This window comes from Lepidochelys kempii, chromosome 25 (assembly GCF_965140265.1).
Source record: "Lepidochelys kempii isolate rLepKem1 chromosome 25, rLepKem1.hap2, whole genome shotgun sequence".
In the NCBI taxonomy this organism is placed as follows: domain Eukaryota; kingdom Metazoa; phylum Chordata; order Testudines; family Cheloniidae; genus Lepidochelys; species Lepidochelys kempii.
Genome location: NC_133280.1, coordinates 11,369,143 through 11,382,438, shown reverse-complemented (window position 1 = coordinate 11,382,438; position 13,296 = coordinate 11,369,143).

Here is a 13,296-nt window from a genome sequence, read left to right as displayed (position 1 = left end):
TTCCGGTTTTCAATTAATTCTCAGCAACATAAGAAAGGGAGACCCAGAATCTCCCCCAGCCAATCCTATCCCCGCAGTAAAGAGATGGAAGGGAGAGCCCAGGGATGGAAGCCTGGCTCCACTGAAGTCAATAGGGGTTTTGCCATGGCCTTCAGTGAGGATAGAATTTCTCACCAAGTGAGGAGGACCAGGTGAAAGGAGTAAATCGGGGGGCTTCAGAGAACAGGTATTGGCCAGGAAGGGAAGGAGAGCCAGATATGCCTAGGAGGAAGCACAAGGCCACATGTTAACTCTTTGCAAGAAGAGAGCGTGCATTTTAAGTGGCACTCAAAAAGCATCTGCCAGTAACAAGCTGGGGTTTGAGTCCTGTGGCTCAGCAAGGGTTAAAGCAGCAAGGCAAAGAGCAGTTCAGTCAGTGGGAGTTTACACAGCTACCCTCCCTATGTTCTCCAGAGTTAACTTGTACCAGCTTGTCCCAGACCCTGGGAAGAATGTGATCTGCAAAGTCTTCTAAATAAGGTCCCGGTTCCCAGCAAATGTTTCCTTGTCAGTTTCACAGAGCAGGTTCTGAGACTGCCTAGGCCCTGCAACACTGTAATTTTATATATATAAAGAAAACTGGGGGTCAGAGATAAGGTTCCACGAAAGTAAAGTAATCTGCTTGATGCAGCCTTAAATTAAGGAGCTGCTCTTGGCACCTTCAGACGGTCACACCCTCCTCCAATGCAAGCCAGTGCCTTCTGCTCCCTCTCCTGGCATCCATCTAAATCCTGACAGAGAAGCTACTAGCACAGAACAGCAGAGAGAGTCAAATTAAATAATAGTTCTTATGGGGACTGGTCCTGTGGAGGGCACCAGAGTAGGAGCAAGGACACCCGAGTTCCATTCCCAGCTCTTTCACGGATGTGCTGCGTGACCGTAGGCCAATCACGTTCCCTTTCCCGTGCCTGTGTGTTCCCGTCTGTCAAATAACTGGTCTTTGTGACCTACAGAAGAATTCTAAACACAGAGGAAGGATTAATATTTGTAGGGAGGCTGTACTGTCCAACTGATGCAGAAATCATCAAGTGAACCTGAAGATTCACTCCTGCAGAGCAGCATTGTGGGGGACAGGGGCCTACAGGGCCCGATTCAGAAAGATCTCTTCCTCTTAGGCTGAAAAGAAGAGTCCAAAGGTCTGGTAGGTCCCATCAAGTCCATCTCCCCGGCCAACCCGACTTTCTGTCTTTCACCATCTTTGCTCATTCTAGTTTTATATGGGCCCAGAACTGGAAGCAGGGGTGCTCACAAGATTCCGATGCACCTTAAAGGTCCCCCAGACCTTCTGAAGTGGGAGCTACTTTCAGCCAATCTATTGTCCCAGGGTTGCCAACTCTCATGGGTTTAATCACAAGTCTTGCAATATTTGGCTTTTTTACGTAAAACCCCAATTCCTGGAGTCATGATAGGGTCTGAACCATCATAATAAAATCGTTGAGTTTCTAGATCTCAGGGTTGCGGACAAAAGCTTGAAGACGTGACCTGAGCATGACCTAAAGGCTCAGAAACTAGAGGGCAAATAAAAAGACCCTCATTTATTTTTTAAGCCACTCTCATGGTTTTTTTGGTTCCAGACTCATGACTTTTAATATTTGCAGCCAACGATAATGTAATCCCATTAACAACGTTTTCATTTACACCCAGGAAACGACAGCAATGCTCCAGAGTGCTCTTTATCCTGAGCCAGTGCTGCCTTTTAACCAAGGTCCTCATTGCTTGTGGTCATTGGCACTACACAAGTGTGGTGTGGGCACCGTTGGTGTGGGACTCCTTACCGCTTTGCCGGGAAGAAGAACGGAGGCCAACCAGGATTCTAATTTAGATCAAAAATTGTGTTTTTATTTGAAGATCTATGGAAGAAATAGCTCAGATCAGCATGCCAGAAGCTCAGGCCTTCCCAAAGAGCCAGCAGTTTTCATCTGTCTTTCTTCTTAACGGCAGGGACTCCCTTTTTGTTCTCCTTGTACAGCGCCGGACACAATGGGCTTGTGTTCCTTTTCCCTTGTCGTTAATATTGTGTTAAGTATCTGGTCGCCATTTATCTTTTTAGTGAAAACTGAAGCAAAATAGGCATTAAACATCTCAGCCTTCTTGATGTTGTCCATTATTAGATCTTCCTTGATAAGAGGAGGACCTACACTTTCCTTTGTCTTTCTTATGCCCCAATGTAGTTAAAGACCCTCTTCTTGTTACCTTTTATGTCCCTTGCTAGGTGTAACTCATTTTGTGCCTTAGCCTTTCTGATTTTGTTCCTACATGCTTGTGCTACGCTTTTGTACTCCTCCTTAGCAATTCATCCATGTTTCCACTTTTTGTAGGATTCCTTTTTGATTTCCAGGTTTTTAAAAGAGCTCCTGATGGAGCCAGATGAGTCCTTTACTATTCTGATCTTTCCTTTGCAGCGGGATAGTTTGCTGTTGCACTTTTAATATTGTCTCTTCGAGAAACTGCCAGCTCTCCTGAACTCCTTTATCCCTTAAGTAGGGCCCATGGGAAGAAAATGTACCAATTCTGCTTTTCTGAAGTCCATTGTTTTTATTCTGCTGCTCTCACTCCTTCATAGAATATCAGGGTTGGAAGGGACCTCAGGAGGTCATCTAGTCCAACCCCCTGCTCAAAGCGGGACCGATCCCCAATTAAATCATCCCAGCCAGGGCTTTGTCAAGCCTGACCTTAAAAACTTTTAAGGAAGGAGATTCCACCACCTCCCTAGGTAACACATTCCAGTGCTTCACCACCCTCCTAGTGAAAAAGTTTTTCCTAATATGTAACCTAAACCTCCCACACTGCAACTTGAGAACTTCCTCTCCTGAGAATTGAGTAATCGATCATTTCATGATCGCATTCACCCAAACTGTTTCTGACCTTCAGATGAACAAACTCCTGTGTGAGAATCAAGTGTAAAATTTCTGTCCTCCAGTTCCTTCCTCCACCTTCTGAAAGAAGCAGTTAGAGATTTTGTGTTTTGCTCTGTTACCTTTTCCAAGAGCTGTCTGAGTGGTTAATGTCCCCCACTACTACCAGGCTTTGGGATATTTCTGTTATTTGTTCCAGAAATGCCTCATCCACCTCTGCCCTCCTGATTTGGTGGTCTGTAGTAGACCCCCCTATCACAAGATCCCTGTTTCTTTCCCCTTTGATCTTCACCCAGAGATGTGGAATGGATAGTCAAGGGAGAGCACCCTTTGCTCCAACACTCTTGGTACATGAGGTTTCTTCAAGGAGTTGCTCATGGCCAGGGGGAGATGAGGCTGAATGGGGCCTGGGTCCACTAAACGACCACCTCCTCAAATCTAGTTCCCTGGCAGATATCTCAGGGCCCTGCAGGGGGGTTCAGCTCACCAGCAAGCCCTTAGCGCTACAATTTGCCCTGCCCAAGCTCACGTTCATTGGAAGGGTGTTCAGAGGTTTGGGCATTAGCACGGGCTTTGGGAGACCCTGTCTGCCACAGTCGTCTTGGGTGAGTTACCTCCTCTCTCTGTGCCTCAATTCCCCCTCTGTAAAATCCCCAATCCCACAGGGGTGGTGGGAGGATAAATACATGACAGACGTAGGCTGATGAGGACCCTGTGTAGGTGAGAGAAATAGTTATTCAGCGTGATAAAAGTGCAATTCCCAGCAATAGCCACTGCGGGACTCAGAGAGCTTTCCCCACATGGCCTTCAGGATCACGCCTGTAAGATCCTAACTGGCTGTCCAGACCGTCCTTCAGGGGCCACCCGGTATTCCCCGCTCCTGCCTCCTTGCTGACCCCTGGATCGTGACTGAAATTCTACCCGCCTTCCATAATCCAACGGGAACTTGGCTCCGTTTACAGCACAGGAACTTCAAAAGAAGCCTATGGAAGCTTTTACCAAAGACGCAATTGTCTCTGGGGGAAAATAGTCTGCTTTAGACAATGGCCTTCAATCTCACGACAAATCCAGTTCTGTTTAGATGGCGCGTGGGGGTTTAAACGGACCCCACCCTGAGCGTCCTCTGCCCGGGAGAGGCAGCCCATGGATCTGGCTTTGATTAGCGGTGGCACAATGCAGCTTTATCACAAAGCGCTTCCAGAAAGGAGAGCTGGGAAACAAAGAATGGTGCAGAGCAGACGGGCCAGAGATCAAAAACAGAGCCAGAGGTGTTTCCCAGCAACAACAGTGTGCTCATGTTTATCGCCCCTTCAGAGCAACTTACAGATCTGACCTGAAGGCTTGGGGGGGGGGGGGGTGCGTGTGTAAATCACACTGACCAAAGCTCACTTTTATCCCACTGCATGCACACTCAGGATTTGGACCATTTTACGAGATTCCCTAAAGCTCACAGTACCCACCCCAAAATCCTAACCGACCGTCGCAGTTAGGCAGAGGAGGAAGCTAAGTCGAGTAAGAGGTTCCAGGTCTTGGTAGCTGTTGTGACACGCTCTCGGGGCATCCAGAACCATAAGCCATTGCCTTACTCCTCAGCAAGAGGGAGCTTTGCTGGAGCTTGAATTGTGCGTCAGCTCCCTGCCGTGCTAATCTGTCAGCCTCACCAGTGAATGCCTTGAGACTCTGCCAGTCCAACCCTTGCCTTGCAGGTAACATTCAGTCAGCACCGGTCCCAGAACCCCCTGGAAGAGCGTTCCTCTTCAGCTGTCAGTCCCTAGCACTGGACACGTTCCGAAATTATCAATGCTGTGGTCTCCAAAGAGACGGAACGCAAACCAGCCTGTTGGTTCAACTGAGGACACTCACCTGCCTTTAGTAGAGCAGCACTGAGAGGAACTTATAATAAAACAAGAATAAATCCGCTAATAAAAACAGATTTAAGTGATGCTATGCAGAGATAACAGAAACAGAAAATGGTTAAAAATCAAACAAGTATAACTGCAATTTCTAGCGGCGAAAGCTTAGCTCTAGCAAGCTAAGATCTTTGCCTACACATCTCTCACTTACATCTCCAGCCCAGCAGGCAGGAGGTTCTCCCGTTCTTAGAATCAGAGGGTGCTGACCGTTTTGTCCCCTTAGTGAGGGATGCCAGAATGGCTTTTAGCTTCTCCTTTTATTTCCCCAGACTCATTGTTTTGTCCCCAGAGTCAGGATGACCCCTGGGGCCTCAGACTCTGATCCTGCTGTTTGTTTTCTAGCATGCTGGGGTCCTCTTCCTGCTGCTTTGATCACTCTGTTTACCTTATATGCAAATGTACTTTCACTGTCTTTTGTCTGTAATCAATCCATGCTGTTTTGCCCTTTGTCTGTCAGAGTGATCAAGCTGTTTACCACATGTATAATCCAGTCTCTGGTTTACAAAGCTGGACCCCTGCAGACCACCTAATATACATGGCTTTGTCTAGGAGAAGCCTGGTTATTAGCTCTACATGGATTACGTGGTCTAAATATATTTTAGGAACATTTTCAGCACACCTACATAAAACTCTTTAGATGCTAACCATGCATACATCACCCAAGAATATCAATGACCAGAGGTCACCAACTTTCATATGATACCTTACAAGACACTCTTTGGATAAACATTATAACAGCATGTTAGGTGTAGTGAGTTTGTTTGGCCTGGTAACAATTGTAGTTACAGCCAGTAACTACAGCGGGATTCATAGGGTACACCTATGTGTCTTGTAAGTCTTACAACAGTCCCAGGAGGAAGATAATGATCATCTCCATTATCACCCCCAAAAAGGATCCTCTTCCTGATGCTGAAGAATTAAGAGGATGATGGGGAAGTTCCTGGTACCTGTTTAGCAGAAAGAAAGGACCAGGATCCTTTAGTGAATTTCTCCAAGGAAAGGAACAGCAAAGGGAAGCCTACAGCTCATGTCAAGCAGAGGTGGGTACGTTCCAGGCCAGGGTTGGCCTTAATTGACACAGATCAGAAGGACAAGGCAGGGGAGGGAATATCTTTTATTGGATCCACTTCTGTTGGAGAGACAAGCTTTTGAGCTCACACCGAGCTACTGAAAAAGAGATCTGTGTACCCTTGAAAACTTGGCTTTTTCACCCACAGAACGTATTACCTCACCCACCTTGTGTCTCCAATATTCTGGGACCAACACGGCTTGACCACCACTGTGTACAGATCAGAATGAACAGGGAGACTTACCTGTCAGCTCTGTATTCTTGGGGAAACAGGGCGCAGTACCCAGCCTGTCTGACTCACAAGAGACCTTCCTCCCCCAGCCTCTGCTTGAACCAAAACCCATCAGAAGAAAGACTTACAAAAAGCAAAGAAAAGGCCGTGGGAGACACGTAAACCCCTCTGGACAAGAGTGACAGGATGAAGGGAGCTCCCCTAGCCTCATTTGCATTGAAGATGGGACAGGGAGGGATCACCATTAGCGCACAGAATGGAGAACAGAGACTCCAAGGCGAAAACCGCACGGAACTCTGGGACCAGAAAAGCAGGGAAGCAGTGCATGATGGGGATCTCTGCTCCCAATGTTAATGAACCCACGCCTGCACACACCCAGCTCAGAAGTTATCAGACCAATTCTACTAATAAATCCATTATTGGTATCCAAAATACTGAAGCTCCCTAACTGCATTGTGAGCTCCCTCCAAGGAACACCCCCATAGCCAGGAATGATCAGTTCCCATGGTCTAGTCTGAACAAAACAACTTTGGTATCCTCCCTTGAGCCATCAGTTTACTTATAAACAAATCTAGTGTTCTCCCTTGAACCATTGTTCTTTCCCTACAAAAACCCCTACCCATGCTCAAGTAAGTGTATCCAACATCTGTATCAGTTCCATGGGGATGTCATCTTCTCCTGACGGATTGTGCTGGGGGCTCTGCCTGTCTCCAGCACTCCGGACCTTCAGTTACCACCACCACCTGGGACCCCCCATTGATTCAAGCTTCACGGAGTGGTGAGAACCCAGCTCTCTTTCTAGGTGTAGCCTTCTGACCCTGACTTGTGTGAGCAGTTAGAGTTTTCTAAACCTGACATAATCAAATTTAAGTTAGATTTAATGTTATAACTATTTTGTTTGGCTCCCCTATCGTTATTACCTGGCAATAAATAACTTTCATGGTCAAGCTGGTTGCTTCTCTGTCTCTCCCCCTCCCCCCATTGGTGTTTTTTTGGCTTCCCCATTCGCTCTGCAGCAACTCTCCTCGTACCTAAGCTAAAGATCCCTACAGCACCCAAAAATCCTGTGGGTTATGCTCATCAGGTGGGTTACCACCAGAACAATTGTAACATGAAAGTGGGGATAGGGATGCGCTGCACCTGGGACATAGGAGGGTGGCAGCTTGGAAGTGCTGATTAACCCGCTCCTCTCAGACACGCTCAGTTAACGTGTATGTGCGTTTGTCTGATTCTGGGGCTGGAAGAACCCAGCCCTGGGGAATCTAGGTCCTGCAGGATAGCTCTATTGGGAGGGAACTTGCAGCAGGGAGAAGTAGAGCTCCGTATGAGAACACAAGTGACACAAGCAGGACATTGATAGAAGTACAGACTCCCCCACCCCACCCCTACACACCCAGGAAGAGTAACCCTAAGACATGAGCATATCCCACAGTAACAGGCAAATCTGGTAACAAGACTCCATTCCAGCCTAGGAAGTGGTTCCATTTAGGGCAGTGGTTCCCAACCTGCGGCCTACTTATGGCCTAATCAGCACCCAGCTGTGGCCTATGTGACATCTTCAGGGCCATACAGGCAGGGTATATATATAGTGTGGATACGGCCCACACAACACAGAGAACGGCATATGCAACCCACAATGGTCAATAGATTGAGAACCACTGATCTAGGGGCTGACGTTCCTGGGGAGCTGTGAGAGGAAAGCCATACCAACATGGAGACACTCTCCTGACCCCTGCCAAAGATGGTGGCTGCATCCCACCCTGGCGAGGGTGAGGGGGCTTTGGTGGAACAATAAAGGCGGAGTCTAGGCCTGAATGAAAGTGAGAGGTATCAGCTGAAACGTCTGTCAATGCATCTCACAAACAATCCAATGCGGGTTTCTCCCCGGAGTGCTCAGTTCCTGTACCTCCCAGAATCTGGCTATAGAAAGGAGTTAAGGAACCTGGAGGTGACCTCCCCATTGCAGAGGCTAAGTGGCGGCCGTGGGATGTAGAGGAAGAACTGGTCTTGTTAGTTGAGGATGCAACTGTCCAGAAGTGCTGAGGCTGCACAGATACATCGTTAAGGCAGGAAGGGAAGGTGATCCATAACAGGATGCCAGGTCCCCTTAGGTAAGCAAACAGTATTTATACACAGGACAATAGCTGCTCATGGACAAAGGAGGGGTTAGCAGATGGCAGTTTCTGTGAAGGTCAGTAACATGCGATGGGTGAAGAGGTGGGTGTCTCTTGCAATGGAGTCAGTAACATTATGAAGAATTTCTCCTGACATCCTCTCACACATATGCCACAGAGATGGTTCCTAGCCTCAGTGCTGGTGCTTGGTCTTGTGACTGCTATATATTCGCAGCTCCTGCTTCTACCTTAACGATCTGCCTCTCCAATGAGACACAGGGGTATCACTGCTGCCAACATCCCACTCAGGGGGGTCTGCTTCACCCACTGTGGGACCTGGGCTATCTGGCAACTGCAGCAGCTTCAGGAAGCAACAGGCACCAGCTGGTTTGGCTCTCTATGGAGGCCTCTCCAGTTTCCCATGACAAAGGTCTATAGAAGAGGAAGACTTGGCTCCTGGATATTCTTACAGAGACTGGAAAGGTCTGAGTAGAGCCTGTGACTTCCCAGCAGAGCACTCTCTATGCAGGGGGCTGCTGGTAGATGGCGTATTCTTTTCCCCAGAAGACTGGATGATTAATGGATCTTTGACAGTTTACTTTTCCTTTGCCATCAGATAAGTCTTAACATAAGCTTCCTGGAATTGGATTGTGTGTGAACAGCCCCAGTCAGAATGATTAACAGCTTTTGGGGTTTTTTCGTCCCTTTAGTCCTGTGTTAGCAAATCCATTTCCCGACTCTCCACTGTTACTTCTGGGACTTGCATGGACAGATTCCTATTTGTTTTGTTAACCACAAAGCGGTTCGGTTTGTCCACTGCCTCCCCCACAGCCTCTCTCACACAGGAAGCTGCCCGGAGCCTTTTGGAATGCCTGTCGCCCTCACCCAGGGCATATCCTCCACAGCACTGGAGATGGAGGAGGAAATTCAGGCCTGTAAACTCAAGGTCATTTTCGACTGCTCTTTCCCTTGCTCAGCACATCTCAGCTTTGTCACTGCCTTTTCTTCCTTCACGTTCCTGAGACCCAGTTTTAATTCTCAGTCTAGAGGGTCAAACCCCCAAAAAACAACTCACCCAAGCCCCATATCGTCTCCTTCCTGTTACCGTAAGCGCCTCTTCGTTAGCCTGACATCCACTTCACCCTTCTCCATCCATGCAAAACAGCTGCTAAGATCACCTTCCATAGAGCGCTGGGGCAGCCTTGCTGCCCCGCTTTGAATACCTCCACTGGCTCCCCTTCATATCCGAGCTGCTTGCCCTCATTTTCAAGGCCCCTCATACCTCCGCTCATCCAGTCATCAGCTCATCCCCTCTGCTTAGGGGACACCAGCATAATTCACTAGTTTGTCAGCTTTCCTCACGTCATCCATGCTACCCCTTGGGTGAGAGAAACTCTTCCTGAACTGCCATCTTCAAAACTACTCCCCAAATCTCACTTCTACTGGATACCTGCCTGCCCATTATTGGCTGATTTCTTACAGAGGGACAACTGGGGATCTCAATCAGCGTACACAGCAAGGGCACATATTTCAATCTCTCCTTTCTACAACCCTTCCTATGTTTCAGAGTGGTAGTTGTGTTACTCTGTATCAGCAAAAAGAACGAGGAGTACGTGTGGCACCTTAGAGACTAAAATTTGAGCATAAGCTTCTGTGGGCTAAAAACCATGCATCTGATGAAGTGGGTTTTAGCCCACAAAAGCTTATGCTCAAATAAATTTTTTAGTCTCTAAGGTGCCACAAGTCCTTCCTATGTTTGTCATCTTAACTGCACATGGTTCAGGGGATGGGCTACCTCTTCCTGTGTTTGTAGCACAATGTGGCCCTGAACCCCACTGAGCACGCTTGGTGCTACTAAACTAAAAGTACCACCTTGTTTGAACAGCTGCAAGTCTTGGTTAGAGAGAGTAGTTTAACAGCAAGAAGCACACTGGGCATTTTCAATTCTCCTGATCCGTGGCTTCAGGTTTCATGCACAGATGGAATTCACAAGGGAGGATGCTCAAGCTGCAACTCACTCCAGGGCATTCTTTGTTGATTACCTGCCACAAGAGCAGGAGAAAGAACACAGTCTGTAAGAGCGCAGCTCAGTGCCCCAGCTGGCCTGTGCTGCGTGTGTGCAGTCCCAAAACTCCAGAGAAACACAGCGACCTAAACCTGCAGCTCCAATTAGCTGAAATGTCATCTTGAGCAGGATGAAAAAAACAAACAAACACACACTGAACAGATGGTATTTTAAACTTCCAGTCATCACTTCAGGGATGCAGAAGCTCAAACGCTTAATGGTATCTTCTCTCGGATCTGGGAATTATATTGTAGTTGAAATGAAGGATAACTGACTCCAGGAAACCTGGTATGTGAAACTCCATTCTAGGATTCCCTTAAAGGGCAGGGAGGGGAAGTTAGACGGAGCTGGAATTACCAGAAGGAACTAGGGAATTGCTAACTCCAGAATTACGGGCTGGAATCACTGCCTCTAGAACAAGAAAGGAGCAGCGGCAAAGAGATGAAGTGACTTGTCCAAGCTGTGGGTCAGTGGCAGAGCCATTAATAGGTCCCCCTCTCGACATTCATCTGTGCGCTATAGCCTGACCTCCCTTTCCTCTCTTCCATGCTAGCCCATGGGGGATGGGGTGAGAGGTCATTTAACCCTGCTGCTTGTATTGGTCCCTTTCTCCACGCCGGTATCTTAGTTCTTGATGTTATGCAATGCTGTTGGACCGTTGCCTCTTTGTTGCTTGCTCAGATGACAAAGTCTTAAACTTACCCTCCTGTCTGCTGCACAAGAGCCCCATATTTGTCATTTCTCTTCCAGTTCAAGAGCCCTGGGTCACCCTTTGGCACGATGCTCCTTCCCAAAGCTCCCCCATGCCGAGATATTATGCAATTATGGAGTCACTGCTACGGCCCTGTGATACAGCTGTTGTTCAGCTAAATGTAGAGCATCACACAGAAGCAAGCAGAGTTGCTTGTGCTCTTGCAATGTAATCCAGGGGAGCGGGGGGATAAGCGATCTCCATGCCACAAAGGGTAGCATGTGGGTATCAGGGGAGCAGAAGAGGGCACAGAGGAGAAAGAGGGAGCTTACAAGGAGGGTGACGGTCAGGAGAGAGTCAGGCGCTACCGATATAGCCTCCAAGGAGCAAGAGACTCTTTGGGTTAGAACCAAGGGAGTGGCGATTAAAAAAAAAAAAAATTCTGTTCAAAGCTTCTTTTCTTGGAAACTGATAACACTCTTCTTCCCAACAGTCCAGAGCACAAGGGCTCTTGTGGGAAACAAAACTCAAGACAATCCAGACGGGAAGACAGGCAGATCCACACAGCGAGGAGGTTAGATTGCAGTCTGTGATGCTCAGAAGACACTGGGGTGTTGACTGTCCCTAAGGGACTGGAATGCTGGCAGGACTGTTACTGCCTCAGCTGTGGCCAGTCTCTTTGTGAAGGTTTGCATGGAAGAGGGCTTAGCAGCAGAATAGCAAAGGGTGTTCATGATTCCCACGCAGCCCCTTAATAATGAGGAACAGCCAGACTGGGTACAAGATGAAAAGTGAAGTTGTGGGGAGCAGCATCACAAGATCCTTTGATTGGAAACCAAAACAGGGCTGAGGTTGCTCAGTACTCAGGCCCATTTGCCATTGGCTGCAGTTTTGTTTTGTTGGGGTTCTCACATCCCTTTCTTTGGATTCAGGTCGTACTGCGTTTATTGCCCCCAACTTGCCCACCACCATTTTGCTTTTTATTTCCTCCAGCAACCTAAGACTTGAAAATATGACAGTGGAAATGGCCATGTGGTATATCTGGTTTCAGTGGAAGCCACCTGCTAGCCCAGGTTATCCCAACATATCAATCTGGGCTGAGCATCCAAACCTGTGTTTTCTAATTGCTCGGGGAACTATTTGCACAGCTGTAGGTGGGGAGATGAATGGTTATTTTAGTTTAAGTCTTCCAGACAGCCTGGGATTTCACACACATTTACTGGTAGCAAGAAAACAGCTTCAATGCTGGTTTTGCAACAGACTTGTGTTCTCAGCTTAGACAGAGCTGGACCCCCCCTGCTTTCCTGCCAGGATAGAATGTGTCTGGTTCCTGCCATAAAACAGCCTGGTAGTGCTCACTCAGCCGCACCTCACATTCTGCCAGAAAAGGGTTTTAAGAGGAGCTGTTATGTTACTGAATCTGCTTTCTCTAAAGCAGCACAGAGTTGTCATGGTAATGGTGGTCATTTAAGGGTTTGATTTCTCCTTTAATTCTACCTCACTGAGGAATAGCACAGATATGAAAAGACTTGCTCGAAGAAAAGACAGGGCCTGCGTAAATCCCCTCTGGAAGGAAAGACAAGGGCTGAAGTTGCAGTAAGGGCGTTAGGATTGTTAATGTTCCAGCTTCAGAACAATGAGGCTGCTGGATGTGAAACCACTCCCAGCTTTTCTTAGTAAAGTTTGATTTGGGGGTGGAAAGGTGTTTCCTCCTGAGGAAACAAAGTTCACCCTCCCCAATAATCGTATGTGATTACATTCAGGCCTGATCACACTCCCTTTTAACTTCTGTAACCGTTGCCTCCCTTAAGCCCAGAGGCAGACTAACCAACCTGCCCTCCAGCATCCATCCCTGTAGCTCTTATGTCAGCCAAATAAGAGGCTAGACAACCTAAGGTCCTATGTCTCTCACCACATTGCCTCTGCCAAACTACCAGCCCTTAGGTCTCATCTTCACTACTGAATTACTTGGGAGTTAGAACTCTACCTTGAGGGGTTATATTAACAGATCTTATTGACTGGGATTTTGCAGTGAGCACGACGTCATATTAACACAACTCCTTACAGAAGGGCTCTAACTCAAAGCAGTGTTCTAGCAAAGACAAGGCACTCCTGTCCAGGAATGAGCAAGGATCTACTCACAAAAGGGGGCCATCTGGCAGCATATCAGCCCACCACTGAGCCACCCCTATGAAAACAGATTTTGGGTCAAGGGAAGGCAACATGCCATTTTCAACAAGAAGGGTAAAAGGGTGGAAGCCTTTTGGTTAAGGTCAGAATTTTCATAGGAAAATAAGGAGTCAGGTACCAAACTCCCA